The sequence below is a fragment of the Stenella coeruleoalba genome (genome assembly GCF_951394435.1).
Source record: "Stenella coeruleoalba genome assembly, chromosome: 13".
Classification (NCBI taxonomy): domain Eukaryota; kingdom Metazoa; phylum Chordata; class Mammalia; order Artiodactyla; family Delphinidae; genus Stenella; species Stenella coeruleoalba.
The window spans coordinates 49670432-49684293 of NC_137159.1; the positions used below are offsets into that span (position 1 = coordinate 49670432).

Consider the following 13862-nt stretch of genomic DNA (forward strand, 5'->3'; position numbering starts at 1 on the left):
GGCTAGTGTGATTATGTTCACAGAGGTCATTGCTTTTGAACATGAGGATAACTCTTTCACTTAAAAAGAAGGTGGGTCCTAGTCACAGATTTTGCATATTCTATCACCATGTGTACAGAGTATCTCTTACTCGGTTCGAAAATAATAGAAAATATACATATCCATTTTTGATGATTTTCCACGGGAGTGACCAGAAATAATAAAATTGAGGTGCCAAAAATTCAAAGATGAAGTGAAGGATGTCGTTATTCCAGGGTATGGCAAGTCATGGGATCTCCAAACAGAAGGAAAAGAAAGTAAGTTAAAGAGTAGACAATAAGTGGGAATTCCCTGGCCGTCCAGTGGTTAGGACTCTGCACTTCCACTGGTCCCTGGTCAGGGAACCAAGATCCCGCAAGCTGCATGGCATGGCTAAAAAACAAACAAACAAACAAAGAGAGAGTAAACAATAAGTGATTATTACCGACCTCTTCATGTGTATTTATGCCACCACTTAAGAATGTTTCATCACTTTTTCATCCCATCAACAGTGTCAACAAACCTTGATATCTCCACAGAGGAAATCGTGAGTCAAGTGGACACTGAGCATGGGAAGGACAGTGTTTCATTTTTGGGGCTGCTTGATGAGTTTATTGAAACCAAGAGTTGTTTTCCTACTACCCTATACCAAACAGACACCACATAACCTCCACATAGTTAAAGGCAAAGGAGGGCCATGGGGGAGTCCTAGTTAATATTCCCTATACAGGTAGAGTACACAATTGTCTGGAGTTAAGAGATTATGCCATGGTTTGAATTTTTTTTAATTTTATTGGAATATAGTAGATTTACAATGTTGTATTAGTTTCAGGTGTACAGGAAAGTGATTCAGTTATACATGTACATATATTCATTCTTTTCTAGATTCTTTTCTCATATAGGTTATCACAGAATACTGATTATAGAGTTCCCCGTGCTATACAGTAGGTCCTTGTTGGTTGTTTATTTTATATAGTGTGTGTGTGTTCATCCCAGGCTTCTGATAAATCCCTCCCCACCCATGTTTCCTGTTTGGTAACCATAAATTAGTTTTTAATACCTGTTTCAGAAATAAGTTCATTTGTTGCTTTTCTTTTTTTAAAAAAATAGATTCCACATATGAGTGATATCATTTGATATTTGTTTTTGTTGGACTTACTTCACTTAGTATGGTAATCTCTAGGTCCACCCATGTTGCTGCAAATAGCATTATTTCATTCCTTTTTATGGCTGAGTAATATTCTATTGTATATATGTACCACATCTTCTTTATCCATTCCTCTATCAAAGCACATTTAGGTTGCTTCCATGTCTTGGCTATTGTAAACAGTGCTGCAATGAACATTGGGGTGCATGTATGCTTCCAAACTATGGTTTTTCTGCAGATACATGTCCAGGAGTGGGATTGCTGGATCATATTTTTAGTTTTTGAAGGAACCTCCATACTGTTCTCCATAGTACCTATACCATTTACATTCCTACCAACAGTGTAGGAGGGTTCCCTTTTCTCCACACCCTCTCCAGCATTTACAGTTTTTAGACTTTTTGATGAAGTCCATTCTGAGCAGTGTGAGGTGATACCTCATTGGGGTTTTGATTTTGATTGGGTTGTTTGTTTTTTTGATATTGAGCTGCATGCATTGTTTGTATATTTTGAAGATTAATCCCTTGTTGATTGCTTCATTTGCAAATTTTTTCTCCCATTCTGTGGGTTGTCTTTTCATTTTGTTTATGGTTTCCTTTGCTGTGCAGAAGCTTTTAAGTTTAATTAGGTCCCATTTTTATTTTTTGTTTTTATTTTCATTACTTTAGGAGGTGGATCAAAAAATATATTGCTGTGATTTATGTCAAAGAGTGTTCTACCTATGTTTTGCTCTAGGAGTTTTATAGTGTTCCATCTTAAATTTAGGTCTTTGACCCATTTCAAGTTTATTTTTGTGTATGATGTTAGAGAGTGTTCTAATTTCATTCTTTTACATGTAGCTGTTCAGTTTTCCCAGTGCCACTTATTGAAGAGACTGTCTTTTCTCCATTGTACATTCTTGCCTCCTTTGTCATAGATTAATTGACCACAGGTGTGTGTTTATTTCTGGGATTTCTATCCTGTTCCATTGATCTATGTTTCTGTTTTTCTGCTAGTACTATACTGTTTTGATGATTGTAGCTCTGTAGTACGGTCTGAAGTCAGTGAGCTTGATTCCTCTGGCTCCATTTTTCCTTCTCAAGATTGCTTTGGCTATTTGAGGTCTTTTGTGTCTCCATACAAATATTAAGATTTTTATGTTCTAGTCCTGTGAAAAATGCGATTGGTAATTTGATAGGGGTTGCACTGAATCTGTAGATTGCCTTGGGTAGTACAGTCACTTTCACAATATTGACTCTTCCAATCCACAAACATGGTATATCTTCCATCTGTTTGTGTCATCTCCAATTTCTTTCATCAGTGTCTTATAGTTTTCAGAGTAGAGATCTTATGTCTCATTAGGTAAGTTTATTCCTAGGTATTTTATTCTTCTTGATGTGATTGTAAAAGGGATCATTTCCTTAATTTCTCTTTCTAATCTTTTGTTGTTAGTATATAGGAATGCAAGAGATTTCTGTGTATTAATTTTGTATTCTGCAACTTTACCAAATTTATTGATGAGCTCTAGTATTTTTCTGGCTGTATCTTTAGAATTCTCTATGTATAGTATGTCATCTGCAAACAGTGACAGTTTTACTTCTTCTTTTCCAATTTGAATTACTTTCATTTCTTTTTCTTCTCTGATTGCTGTGGCTAGGACTTCCAAAACTCTGTTGAATGACAGTGGCAAAATTGGACATCCTTGCCTAGTTCCTGATCTTAGAGGGAATGCTTTCAGTTTTTCACTGTTGAGAATGCTGTTAGCTGTGGGTTTGTTATATATGGCCTTTATTATATTGATGTAAATTCCCTCTATTCCTGTCTGGACAGCTTTTATCATAAATGGGTGTTGAATTTTTTCAAAAGCTTTTTCTGTATCTATTGAGATGATCATATGGCTTTTTTCTTCAGTTTGTTAATGTGGTATATCACATTGATTGATTTGTGGCTATTGAAGAATCCTTGCACCCCTGGGATAAATCCCACTTGATCATGGTGTATCATCCTTTTAATGTATTGTTGGATTCGGATTGCTAGTACTTTCTTGAGGATTTTTATGTCTAGTTTCATCAGTGATTTTGGCTTGTAATTTTCTTTTTTTTGTGATACCCTTGTCTGCTTTTGGTATCAGGGTGATGGTGGCCTCATAGAATGAGTTTGGAAGTGTTCCTTCTTATGTAACTTCTTGGAATAGTTTCAGAAGGATAGATGTTAACTCTTCTCTAAATGTTTGATAGAATTCACCTGTGAAGCCATCTGGTCCTAGACTTTTGTTTGTTGGAAGTTTTCTAAATCACAGTTTCACTTTCAGTACTTGTGATTGGTCTGTTCATATTTTCTATTTCCTCCTGGTTCAATCTGGGGAGATTGTACCTTTCTAAGAATTAGTCCATTTCTTCTAGGTTGTCCATTTTATTAGCATAGAGTTGCTTGTAGTAGTCTCTTAGGCTGCTTTGTATTTCTGCGGTGTCTGTTGTAGCTTCTCCTTCTTCATTTCTAATTTTATTGAGTCCTCTCCCTCTTTTTCTTGATGAGTCTGGCTAAAGGTTTTCAATTTTGTTTATCTTTTCAAAGAACCAGCTTTTAGTTTCATTGATCTTTGCTATTGTTTTGTCTCTATCTCATTTATTTCTTCTATGATCTTTATGATTTCTTTCCTCCTACTAACTTTGGGTTTTGTTTGTTCCTCTTTCTCTAGTTGCTTTAGGTGTAAGGTTAGGTTATTTATTTGTGATTTTTCCTGTTTCTTGAGGTAATATTGTATTGCTGTAAGCACCCCTCTTAGAACTTCTTTTGATGTGTCCCAAAGGTTTTGGATCGTCATGCTTTCATTTTCATTTGTCTCTAGGTATTTTTAAATTTTCTCTTTGATTTCTTCAGTGATCCATTTGTTGTTTAGTAACATATTATTTAGCCTCCATGTGTTTGTGTTTTATTACAGTTTTTTTCTTGTAATTGATTTCTAACCCCATAACCTTGTGGCCAGAAAAGATGCTTGATGTGATTTCAACTTTCTTAAAATTTTTTTTTTTTTTTGTGGTATGCAGGCCTCTCACTGCCGTGGCCTCTCCCGCTGCGGAGCACAGGCTCTAGACGTGCAAGCTCAGTGGCCATGGCTCACGGGCCCAGCCGCTCCGCGGCATGCAGGATCTTCCCAGACTGGGGCATGAACCCGCGTCCCCTGCCTCAGCAGGCGGACTCTCAACCGCTGCGTCACCAGGGGAGCCCTCAACTTTCTTAAATTTACTGAGGCTTGATTTGTTGCCCAGCACGTGATCTATCTTGGAGAATATCCCATGTGCACTTGAGAAGAAAGTGTATTGTGCTTCTTTTGGATGGAATGTTCTATAAATATCAATTAAGTTCATCTGTTCTAATGTGTCATTTAGGCCTGTGTTTCCTTATTGATTTTTCTGTCTGGATGATATGTCCATTGATGAGAGTGGGGTATTAAAGTCCCCAACTATTATTGTGCTACTGTCTATTTCTGCTTTTATGCCTGTTAGCGTTTGCCTTATATATTGAGGTGCTCCTATGTTGGGTTCATATATATTTATAATTGTTATATCTTCTGATTGGATTGATCTTTTGATCATTATGTAGTGTCCTTCTTTGTCTCTTGTAAGAGTCTATTTTAAAGTCTATTTTGTCTGATATGACTATTGCTACTCCAGCTTTCTTTTGATTTCCATTTACATGGAATACCTTTTTCCATCCCCTCACTTTCAGTCTGTATGTGTCCCTAGGTCTGAAGTGGGTCTCTTGTAGACTGCACATATATGGGTCTTGTTTTTGTATCCATTCAGCCAGTCTATGTCTTTTGGTTGGAGCATTTATTCAATTTACATTTAAGTTAATTATCCAAATGAATGTTCTTATTGCCGTTTTGTTGATTGTTTTGGATTTTTAAAAATAAATTTAATTAATTAATTTTTGGCTGCATTGGGTCTTTGTTGCTGCGCGTGGGCTTTCTCTAGTTGCGGTGAGCGGGGGCTACTCTTTGTTGTGGTGCATGGGCTTCTCATTGCAGTGGCTTCTCTTTGTTGCGGAGCATGGGGTCTAGGCACTCAGGCTCAGTAGTTGTGGCTCGGGGGCTCTAGAGCTCAGGCTCACTAGTTTCGGTGCATGGGCTTAGTTGCTCCACGGCATGTGTGATCTTCCTGGACCAGGGCTCAAAACCTTGTGCCCTGCATTGGCAGGTGGATTCTTAACCACTGCACCACCAGGGAAGACCCTTGGATTTATTTTTAAAGGTCTTTTTTCTTTCCTTCCTCTTTGTTCTCTTGTGATTTGATGTCTATCTTTAATGATGTGATTGCTTTTTCTTTTTTGTGTCTGTATCTATTGTAGATTTTTGGTTTGTGGTTCCCGTGAGGTTTTGCTATATAGTAAGCCCCCTACATACCAACAAGGTCCATTCTGAGAGTGCATTCATAAATCCAACTTGTTTGTAAGTCCAAGAAAGTTAGCTTAGGTATCCAATGAACACAACTAGCTATATAGTACTGTACTGTAATAGGTTTGTAATACTTTTCACACAGATAGTACATAAAAAACAACACACACAAAAAACATTTTTAATCTTGCAGTACAGTACCTTGAAAAGTTCAGTAGTACAGTACAACAGCTGGCATACAGGGGCTGGCACTGAGTGAACAGGCAAGAAGAGTTACTGACTGGAAGAGGGAGAGGAGGTGGGAGGTGGTAGAGCTGAAGGATTGTCAGCAATAGGAGATGGTGGGCAAGTTGCAATTTCACTCATGCCTGACATTGATGGCACAGGTTCTGGTTCCTTGCTGGCTTCAATTCTTTCTATCCTCTTGAAAAAACGAACCAGTGATGTCTGGATAGTAGCTTTTTTTTTCTTGTCATAGATGACATGGTAGCACTGGATTGCTTTATGAATGGCTGCTGCAACCTTTGTGTACCATTCTATGTTCGGGTTGTGTGCCTCTAAACTAAGAGTGCCTCCTCAAATAATGAAAATCCCCTTGCCGTTTCCTGTGTCATGAAGCACTTTCCATCAGGTCTTCATTAGGAAGCTCCTCATGTTGCACAGCAAGGAGTTCAATGAAGTTGTCCTCATCCAGATCTAGCTACAGCTTCTTGCTGAGGGTCATGTGATTGGATATGCAAACGCATGTTCTCATCTTTCAAAGTTCACAACTTGAAGGTTCATATGTAGGCGACTTAATCTATCAGTTTATATATGTACAAGCTTGTTTTAACTTGCTGATCTCTTAATTTCAAATGAATTTCCAGTATCCTGCATTTGTATTCTCCTCTTCTCATGGTTGCTGGTTGTGATATCGTATTTGTGTGTGGATGATTTCCTACCTTTACTTTATGTTTGACTTTACCTGTGAGCTTCCTCATTCGTAATTTTCTTGATTCTGCTTGTGGCCTCTTTTCTGCCAAGAGAAGTTCCTTTAGGATTTGTTGTAAGGCTGGTTTGGTGGTGCTAAATTCTCTTAGCTTTTGCTTGCCTTTAAACTGTTGACTTCCCTGTCAAATTTGAATGAGAGCCTTGCTGGGTAGAGTATTCTCAGTTGTACGTTTTTCCCTTTCATCACTTTAAATATATCATGCCACTCCCTTCTGGCCAGCAGAGCTTCTGCTGAGAAATCAGGTGCTAACCTTATGGGGGTTCCCTTGTTTGTTGTTTATTGCTCTTCCCTTGTTGCTTTTAATATTTTTTGTCTTTAATTTTTGTCAGTTTGATTAATATGTGTCTTGGCATGTTCCTCCTTGGGTTTATCCTGTATGGCGCTCTCTGAGCTTCCTGGACTTGAATGTTTCCTTTCTCCTGTTAGGGCAGTTTTTGCCTGTAATCTCTTCAAATATTTTCTCAGGCCCTTTCTCTCTTTCTTGTCCTTCTGGGACCCCTATAATGGGAACGTTGGTGCATTTAATGTTGTCCCAGATATCTCTGAGACTGTCCTCATTTCTTTTCATTTTTTTTCTTTATTCTGTTCCATGGCAGTGATTTCCACCAGTCTGTCTTCCAGCTCACTTATTTGTTCTTCTGCCTCAGTTATTCTGCTATTGATTCCTTCTAGTGTGTTTTTCATTCCAGTTATTGCATCATTTATCTCTGTTCTTTAAATCTTCTCTTTATTAAACACCTCTTGTAACTTCTGGTCTGTGCCTCCATTCTTTTTCTGAGGTCTTGGATCATCTTTACTATCATTACTCTAAATTCTTTTCCAGGTAGATTGTCTATCATTGTCTATCTTCATTTAGTTGTTCTTGTGGGTTTTTATCTTTTTCCTTCGTCTGAAACATATTTTTCTGCCATCTCATTTTGTCTAAATTTCTGTGTTTGTGGACTCCTTTCCTCTGGCTGGAGGATCGTAACTCCTTTTGCTTCTGGTGTCTGCTCTTTGGTGTGTGGGGTTGGTCCTGAGGCTTGTGGATGCTTCCTGGTGGGAGGGACTGGTGCCTGCCCATTGGTGGATGGAGCAGGGTCTTATCCCTCTAGTGGGCAGGACATGTCAAAGGGTGTGTTTTGAGGTGGCTGTGAGCTCAGTATGGCTTTAGTTACCCTGTCTGCCAATGTCTGGGTCTATGTTCCCCTCCTGCTGGTTGTTTGGCCTGAGGCATTCCAGCACTGGAGCCTGGTGCCTGTAGGGCCAGGTCCTGATGGCAAAATGGTGACCTCTGGGAGCGCTCACACCAATCAATATTCTCTGGGGCCTCTGTCAAAAGTGTTGTTGCCCCCCACCACTCCGGTGAGCCACAGCTGCCTCCCACCTCCCCAGGAGACCCTCCAAGACTCATAGGTAAGTACAGTAACTCCTATGGAGTTACAACTTTGTGCTGGGTCCTAGTGTACATGAACCCTTTGTACACCTTCCAAGAATGGAGTCTCTGTTTCTCCCAGTACTGTGGAGCTGCCTGCACTCAGGCCCTGCTGGCCTTCAGAGCCAAATGCTTTGGGGATTCCTCTTCCTGATGCCAGACCCTCAGGCTGGGGAGCCTGATGTGGGACTCTGGACTCTCACTCTTGTGGGAGAACCTCTGCGATATACTTATTTTCTAGTTTCTGGGTCGCCCACCCAGTGGGTATGGGATTTATGTTGCAAAAGTGCCCCTCCTGCTGTATCATTGCAGCTTCTTTGTCTTTGAATGTGAAATGTATTTTTTTGGTGGGTTCCAGTCTCTTTTATCGATGGTTGTTCAGGAGTTGTGATTTGGGTGTTTTTGTGAGAGGCGGTGAGCTCAAGTCCTTCTATTCTGCCCTCTTGTCCGGCATTGAGGGGCTGCTTTTAGTTTGGATGCTTGCTGCCTCTTTCCTCAGTGTGTGCTGGCCATTATCCCATTGATATGGGGTGTGCAGTTACAGTGGCCCTTGCGTGATCCTGGGACAGCAGGGGCAGAGCCTGGTGCCTGCTCAGGGGTCTCCTATGGGCAGCTCCTCTCTATGCACTCCTGGGACAATGGGGACAGGGCCTCCGCCTGCTTGTGGGTTTCATAGCGGTGGCCAGTACTGCCTTTGGAGCCCATGATGGTGGTGGTGACTCGCGCCCAGCCCTGGAGCTCCTGTAGGCAGTGTCCTGTTGCCTGGGAGCACTCACAGGGAAAGAAGCTCTTATGGCAGTCCTGCCTCTCTCCTCGTGTGCCCCCCCACCCCCAGTAATGGTGCCTTGCCTCTCAGGTGGGCCCAGACTTCTTCTGAGTACACCCTCAGTTGCCACAGCCCAGCCTCTTCAGGCTTTCTCCACAGAGCCAACCCTGATCTTTTCCATGTGTCAGACCTCTGAAGCCTGAGCTTCAGCACTCAGCCCCCACCTGCACCAAAAGATGAGTGTCTCAGGCTGGGGAGCACAGGGCAGTCGACCTGTGCATGTTACTCTCCATTTTGCCTTCCCCATCCTGTTGCTGTGCTCTCCTCCTGGGTTCCAAAGCTCCCCCTCCATCCAGTCTGATCTCCCTGCTGGTGAGAAGATTTCCTTGGGTTCAGGAATCTTTCCTCCTTCATAGCTTCCTCCCTAGGGTGCAGGCCCCATCCCAATGCCTTCTTTTTCTTTTTCCTTTTGTACTGCCTGGTTACGTGGAAGTTTTCTTGTCTATTCAGGAGTCTGAGGTCTTCTGTGACATTCAGTAGCTGTTCTGTGCTAATCGTCCCACTTGTAGATGTATCTTTAATGTTTTTTATGGGATAAGGTCAGCTCCATGTCCCACTTCTCTGCCATCTTGATCCCAACTCCCCCATGGGGTGAATATTAATACATTATTAAAATGGTATATGGGGACTTCTGGTGGCACAGTGGTTAAGAATCCGCCTGCCAATGCAGGAGACCCGGGTTCGAGCACTGATCCGGAAAGATCCCACATGCCATGGAGCAACTAAGCCCGTGTGCCACAACTACTGAGCCTGTGCTCTAGAGGCTGTGAGCCACGACTACTGAAGCCCGTGTGCCTAGAGCCTGTGCTCCACAACAATAGAAGCCACTGCAATGAGAAGTCTGAGCACTGTGACAAAGAGTAGCCCCACTCACCACAACTAGAGAAAGCCTGTGCACAGCAACAAAGACCCACCACAGCCAAAAATAAATAAACAAATTTATGTATTAAAAAAAGGTGTCTGTATAACCACTATAGGGACATTTTAGTATGGCCTCTCCCTCTGTAAATACTAAAGGCAAATAGTGTGCCTTGTTAATTTTCTAAGTTTCTCCAGACTTTAATCCCACAGGGGAGGGTCCTTTAGCAGGAAGAGGTATAGTGGGTCTCTTCCTTAATTTTAGGCTTGTATTAGTCTACTTAGGCTCTGATAACAAAATACCACAGACTGTGTGGCTTAAACAACAGAAATTTATTTTCTGACAGTTCTTGAGGTTGGAAAGTCTAAGATCAAGGTCTGTTGGGGTTAGCTTTCTGGCAAAAGCTCTATTTCTGACTTGCAGATGGCTTCTTCCTCACTGTGCCCTCACATGGCCTTTCTCTGAGTATACTCAGGAAGAGAAAGCTGAAGCTCACTGGTGCCTCTTCTTACAAGGACTCTAATCCTATGGATCAGGGTCCCACTCTTATGACCTCATTTAACCTTGATTACCTACTTACTGGCTCTAAGTCCAAATACAGTCACATTGTGGGTTAGGCCTTCAACACATGAATTTTAGGGGGGATACAATTCAGTCCATAGCAAGGTTTATGCAGTGCTGTATGGTACCAGAGTAAATGAATGCTTCACTGATCATGGTCTATTCATCAGTGAGCCCTTCATAAAACCGGGCTGGCAGTATAAGCTCATTACACTCAAATTATCAAGTGAGAGGGAATAGTTTAGTGTACACAAGGGGTAGGTAAGCTATAGGGCAGCTTGCTTGCTTTTCCACCTCTTATAGTGTGGATGCGGTTCAGGGTGGGCTGCCACAGAATGTATCACTTAGGCATGTGGATTATTTCAAGCTGAAGACAATCAAGGCCCAACAGATTCAATAAGAGCTTTGTAACTCTTCCTTAACTGCCTAAAAGAATTTATATATCAGGCTTATACCAGGAAGAGAGCTATTACCAGAGATAACTTTTTACACCGGAAGGACTTACCTGTGTGGCATGGCATGCATTTTTTTTTAACCAAACATTTGCTTTTCCCATATACCCATGAGTTGTCTTACTCCCTTTCAAGTCCCAGACCCCAATCCCCTTCTCCTTAGCCCAGGATGGCATATAGGACTCAGTTGTCTTGGCTATAAAAGAGCCTCATATCTTTGGAATTCCCATATATATGAAATTAAATTTGTTTTTCTTTTATGTCTTACTTCAATTTAATTATTAGACAAGCCAAAGAACCTAGAAAGAAGGGAAAAGTTTCCCTGTCCTACCATATGTATCATCATGTATGTGTGTATATTTGGATTCAACTTGCTAAAGTTTTGTTTTGAGTTTTGTATTTAGGCCCATGAGGTACATTGATCTTTAGTTTTCTTTGGTTTTGGTGTTAAGGTCATCTGTCTCATAGAATGAACTGAGATGTAGTCTCTGCTCTTCAGTTTTCTGGAAGAGTTTGTGTTGTAATAGTATTATTTTTTCCTTAAATATTTGGTAGAAACCATTCATGAAGCCACCTTGTCTTGGAGTTATCTTGAGGGAAGGTTTTAAATTACAAATTCAATTCTTTTGGTAGATACAGAGCTATTGAGTTTTTCTGTTTCTTCTTGAGTGAGCTTTAGTAGTTTGTGTACAAGGAATTTTTCCATTTCATCTAAATTGTTGAATTAACTGGCACAAAACTGTTCACAAAATTTCCTTTTTATTATTTCAATAACTGTAGAATCTGTAATGATTTCCCTCTCTCAGTCCTGATATTGGTAATTTGTGTTTTTCCTCTTTTTTTCTTGTTACTATGGCTGAGGTTTACCAATTTAATCTGCTCTGATTTTAATTATTTCCTTTCTCTGCTAACTTTGGATATACTTTACTCTTCTATTTTCTTTAGGTGGAAACTAAAGTCATCTTAATTAACTGCCACTCTGTCCTTCCAAATTATCAGGCCAAATATTTAAACCCTCCTTGGAACTGCTTTTAAAATTTTTCTCATGCCTTTTGTCTAACACACCAGGAAATTCTGTTGTCTACATTTATAACATAATCCAGTACTTCTCACCCATTTCCCATGCTATAGTCCTGGTCCAATTCACTGTTATCACTTGCCTGGATTACTGCAAAAGTTGCTAATTTATTTCCCTGCTTCTATCCGTGCCCCCTCTATAATCTATTCTCAATATGCAGTCAAAGTGATTCTTTTAAAAAGTAATTCAGATCATGTCACACAGCTAAAAACCTTCCAATGGCCTCTTACTTTCCTCAAGCCAAAGTCTTCACTATGACCTACAAAGCCCTGGATGATGTGGCTCTCTGTTAACTCTCTGACCTGATCACTTACAGGACCCCTATCTCTTTTTTAAAATTTATTTTTACTTCCCCCCCAGCTTTATTGAGATATAATTGACATATAACATTGTGTAAGTTTAAGGTGTACATGTTGACTTGATAGATCTATATATTGCAAGATGATTACCACCATACCATTAGAATTCCTAGCTCTTAATCTGCCTTAGACAGGCTAATGTTCACACTATTCTTCAGACACAGCAGGCATATTCCCTCTGCATATGTCCTTTGCACTACTTCCTCTGAGTAGAAAAAATCTTTCCCCAAATATGCATGCGGCAATGCTTCTTTCTTTCATGTCTTTGCTCAGTTGATCTTTTTCAATTATATTTTTAAGTTAAAAAATATAGTCCCCTCCCTTACATACAACTTTTTGCCTTTGTAAGTCCTTCTTAACCATGCCTAGTTCTGTTTTCTTCCATATAACTAACTGCCTACTACATACTACATCTCTCTTGTTTTTGTTTTTTTTGTCTTATTTCCCCTCTAGAATGTTAGCCCCATGTGGGTAGGTTGTCTTTTCTGTTTTCTATGTTTCTACATTTCTAATACATTGCCAGTGCCCTAAATAAGTTCAAAAAAATCCTTGTTAATTAATTAAAACTTTTAAATGTCTGTGCAGTATTCCGTGTTGTGAATAAAGCTCTTCTCCAGGCTTCAGTGGCTTTGCCTGAACTGCTGACACCTAGGACTCTTCTGTGAACTGCCTTTGGGGTTCTGATACTGCTTTGCCTATGTGGAAGAAACAGCTGGAAGTAACCTTAGCCAATGCAGATATGGGAATATGAAAGCCCAGTTCTCTGCCTCAGGTCAGGACAAACTTTGAGGCATAATTCATACTGCAGAGTCCCCGTGTCACCAGGCTGACGTGTCCATAGTGAACTTTGTCTAATTCTGCAAATCTTGCTTGGATTCTTCCTATTCCCTATTCTTCTTCCCCTCTTCTCTCCGTAGTTCTTAGGGCACTTTCTTAAAAAGTCACACATGAATTCTTACTTCAGAGGGTGCTTCTGAAGCCTGACCCAAGATAGGCTATCTACTTGGAATATATTTCTAGAGTAATTGTTGGGTAAGGTCGAAGTATACATTTTAAAAGTTCTTGACCCAACATTAATTTCTGTTGAAAGCTCAGCCTCAAGTAGAGGAAATAAAAGGAATTATATGATGTCTATTTTACTTGGTTGACAAAAGTGTAATGAATGTGCTAATAACTGGATAGTACAGAAATCCAATAGCTTCAAAACTTTAAGAAAAATAAGATTTCCTGAGTCCACAGAATTTTTCTGTATATGTTTCTCTAATTTCTCATTCAACAACTAATGTTTTAACAATAACATACACACGTTTTCTGGTTTTTGTTTATGGGGACCTTTGCATCTTAATTACGGAGATGAAGTATAATACATATGGGTATACTTAGGTGAAAGATAAGTTTAACCTTATGATGGTCTAGGCCTAAGAGAGGGGTAAAATCAGTATTATTGGGAATGTGGCTCTTGTCCCTTCAAGTATCTGGAGGGGACCCTAGCCAACAGATGAATAGAGAAGAAACATTTATTCTTAGGCTATCATGCAACCTTTTTTTCTTAATAAGGTGCTTACAACACTTTTTATAACTGACTTCTTCACACACACCATCTGAGAATACAGCTGAACAGCTGTTAAATGGAGCAAACAAGAAAACCTTAGCTGCATTAATGAGAATGTTTTATTTTAAAAAAGGGTTGCAGAATTACTCTTGTACTTACTTTCCAAAACCGACTCTACTTACTGTTCACTATGTATTAAGGAAAATTATTTGTCTACAATTAAAGTAAGAAGG

At 40.0% G+C, this 13862-nt stretch overlaps 1 protein-coding gene and 1 long non-coding RNA gene across 7 annotated transcripts in view; one reads left to right on the forward strand and one right to left on the reverse strand.

The window, feature by feature from the left end:
* Positions 1–13862, forward strand: part of LOC307196279 — a 284982-nt gene that overhangs the window by 254824 nt on the left and 16296 nt on the right. The window lies entirely within an intron of this gene.
* GTF2A1L (general transcription factor IIA subunit 1 like) overlaps positions 1–13862 on the reverse strand; it is a 959941-nt gene that overhangs the window by 75328 nt on the left and 870751 nt on the right. The gene's annotated exons all lie outside the window — the stretch shown is intronic.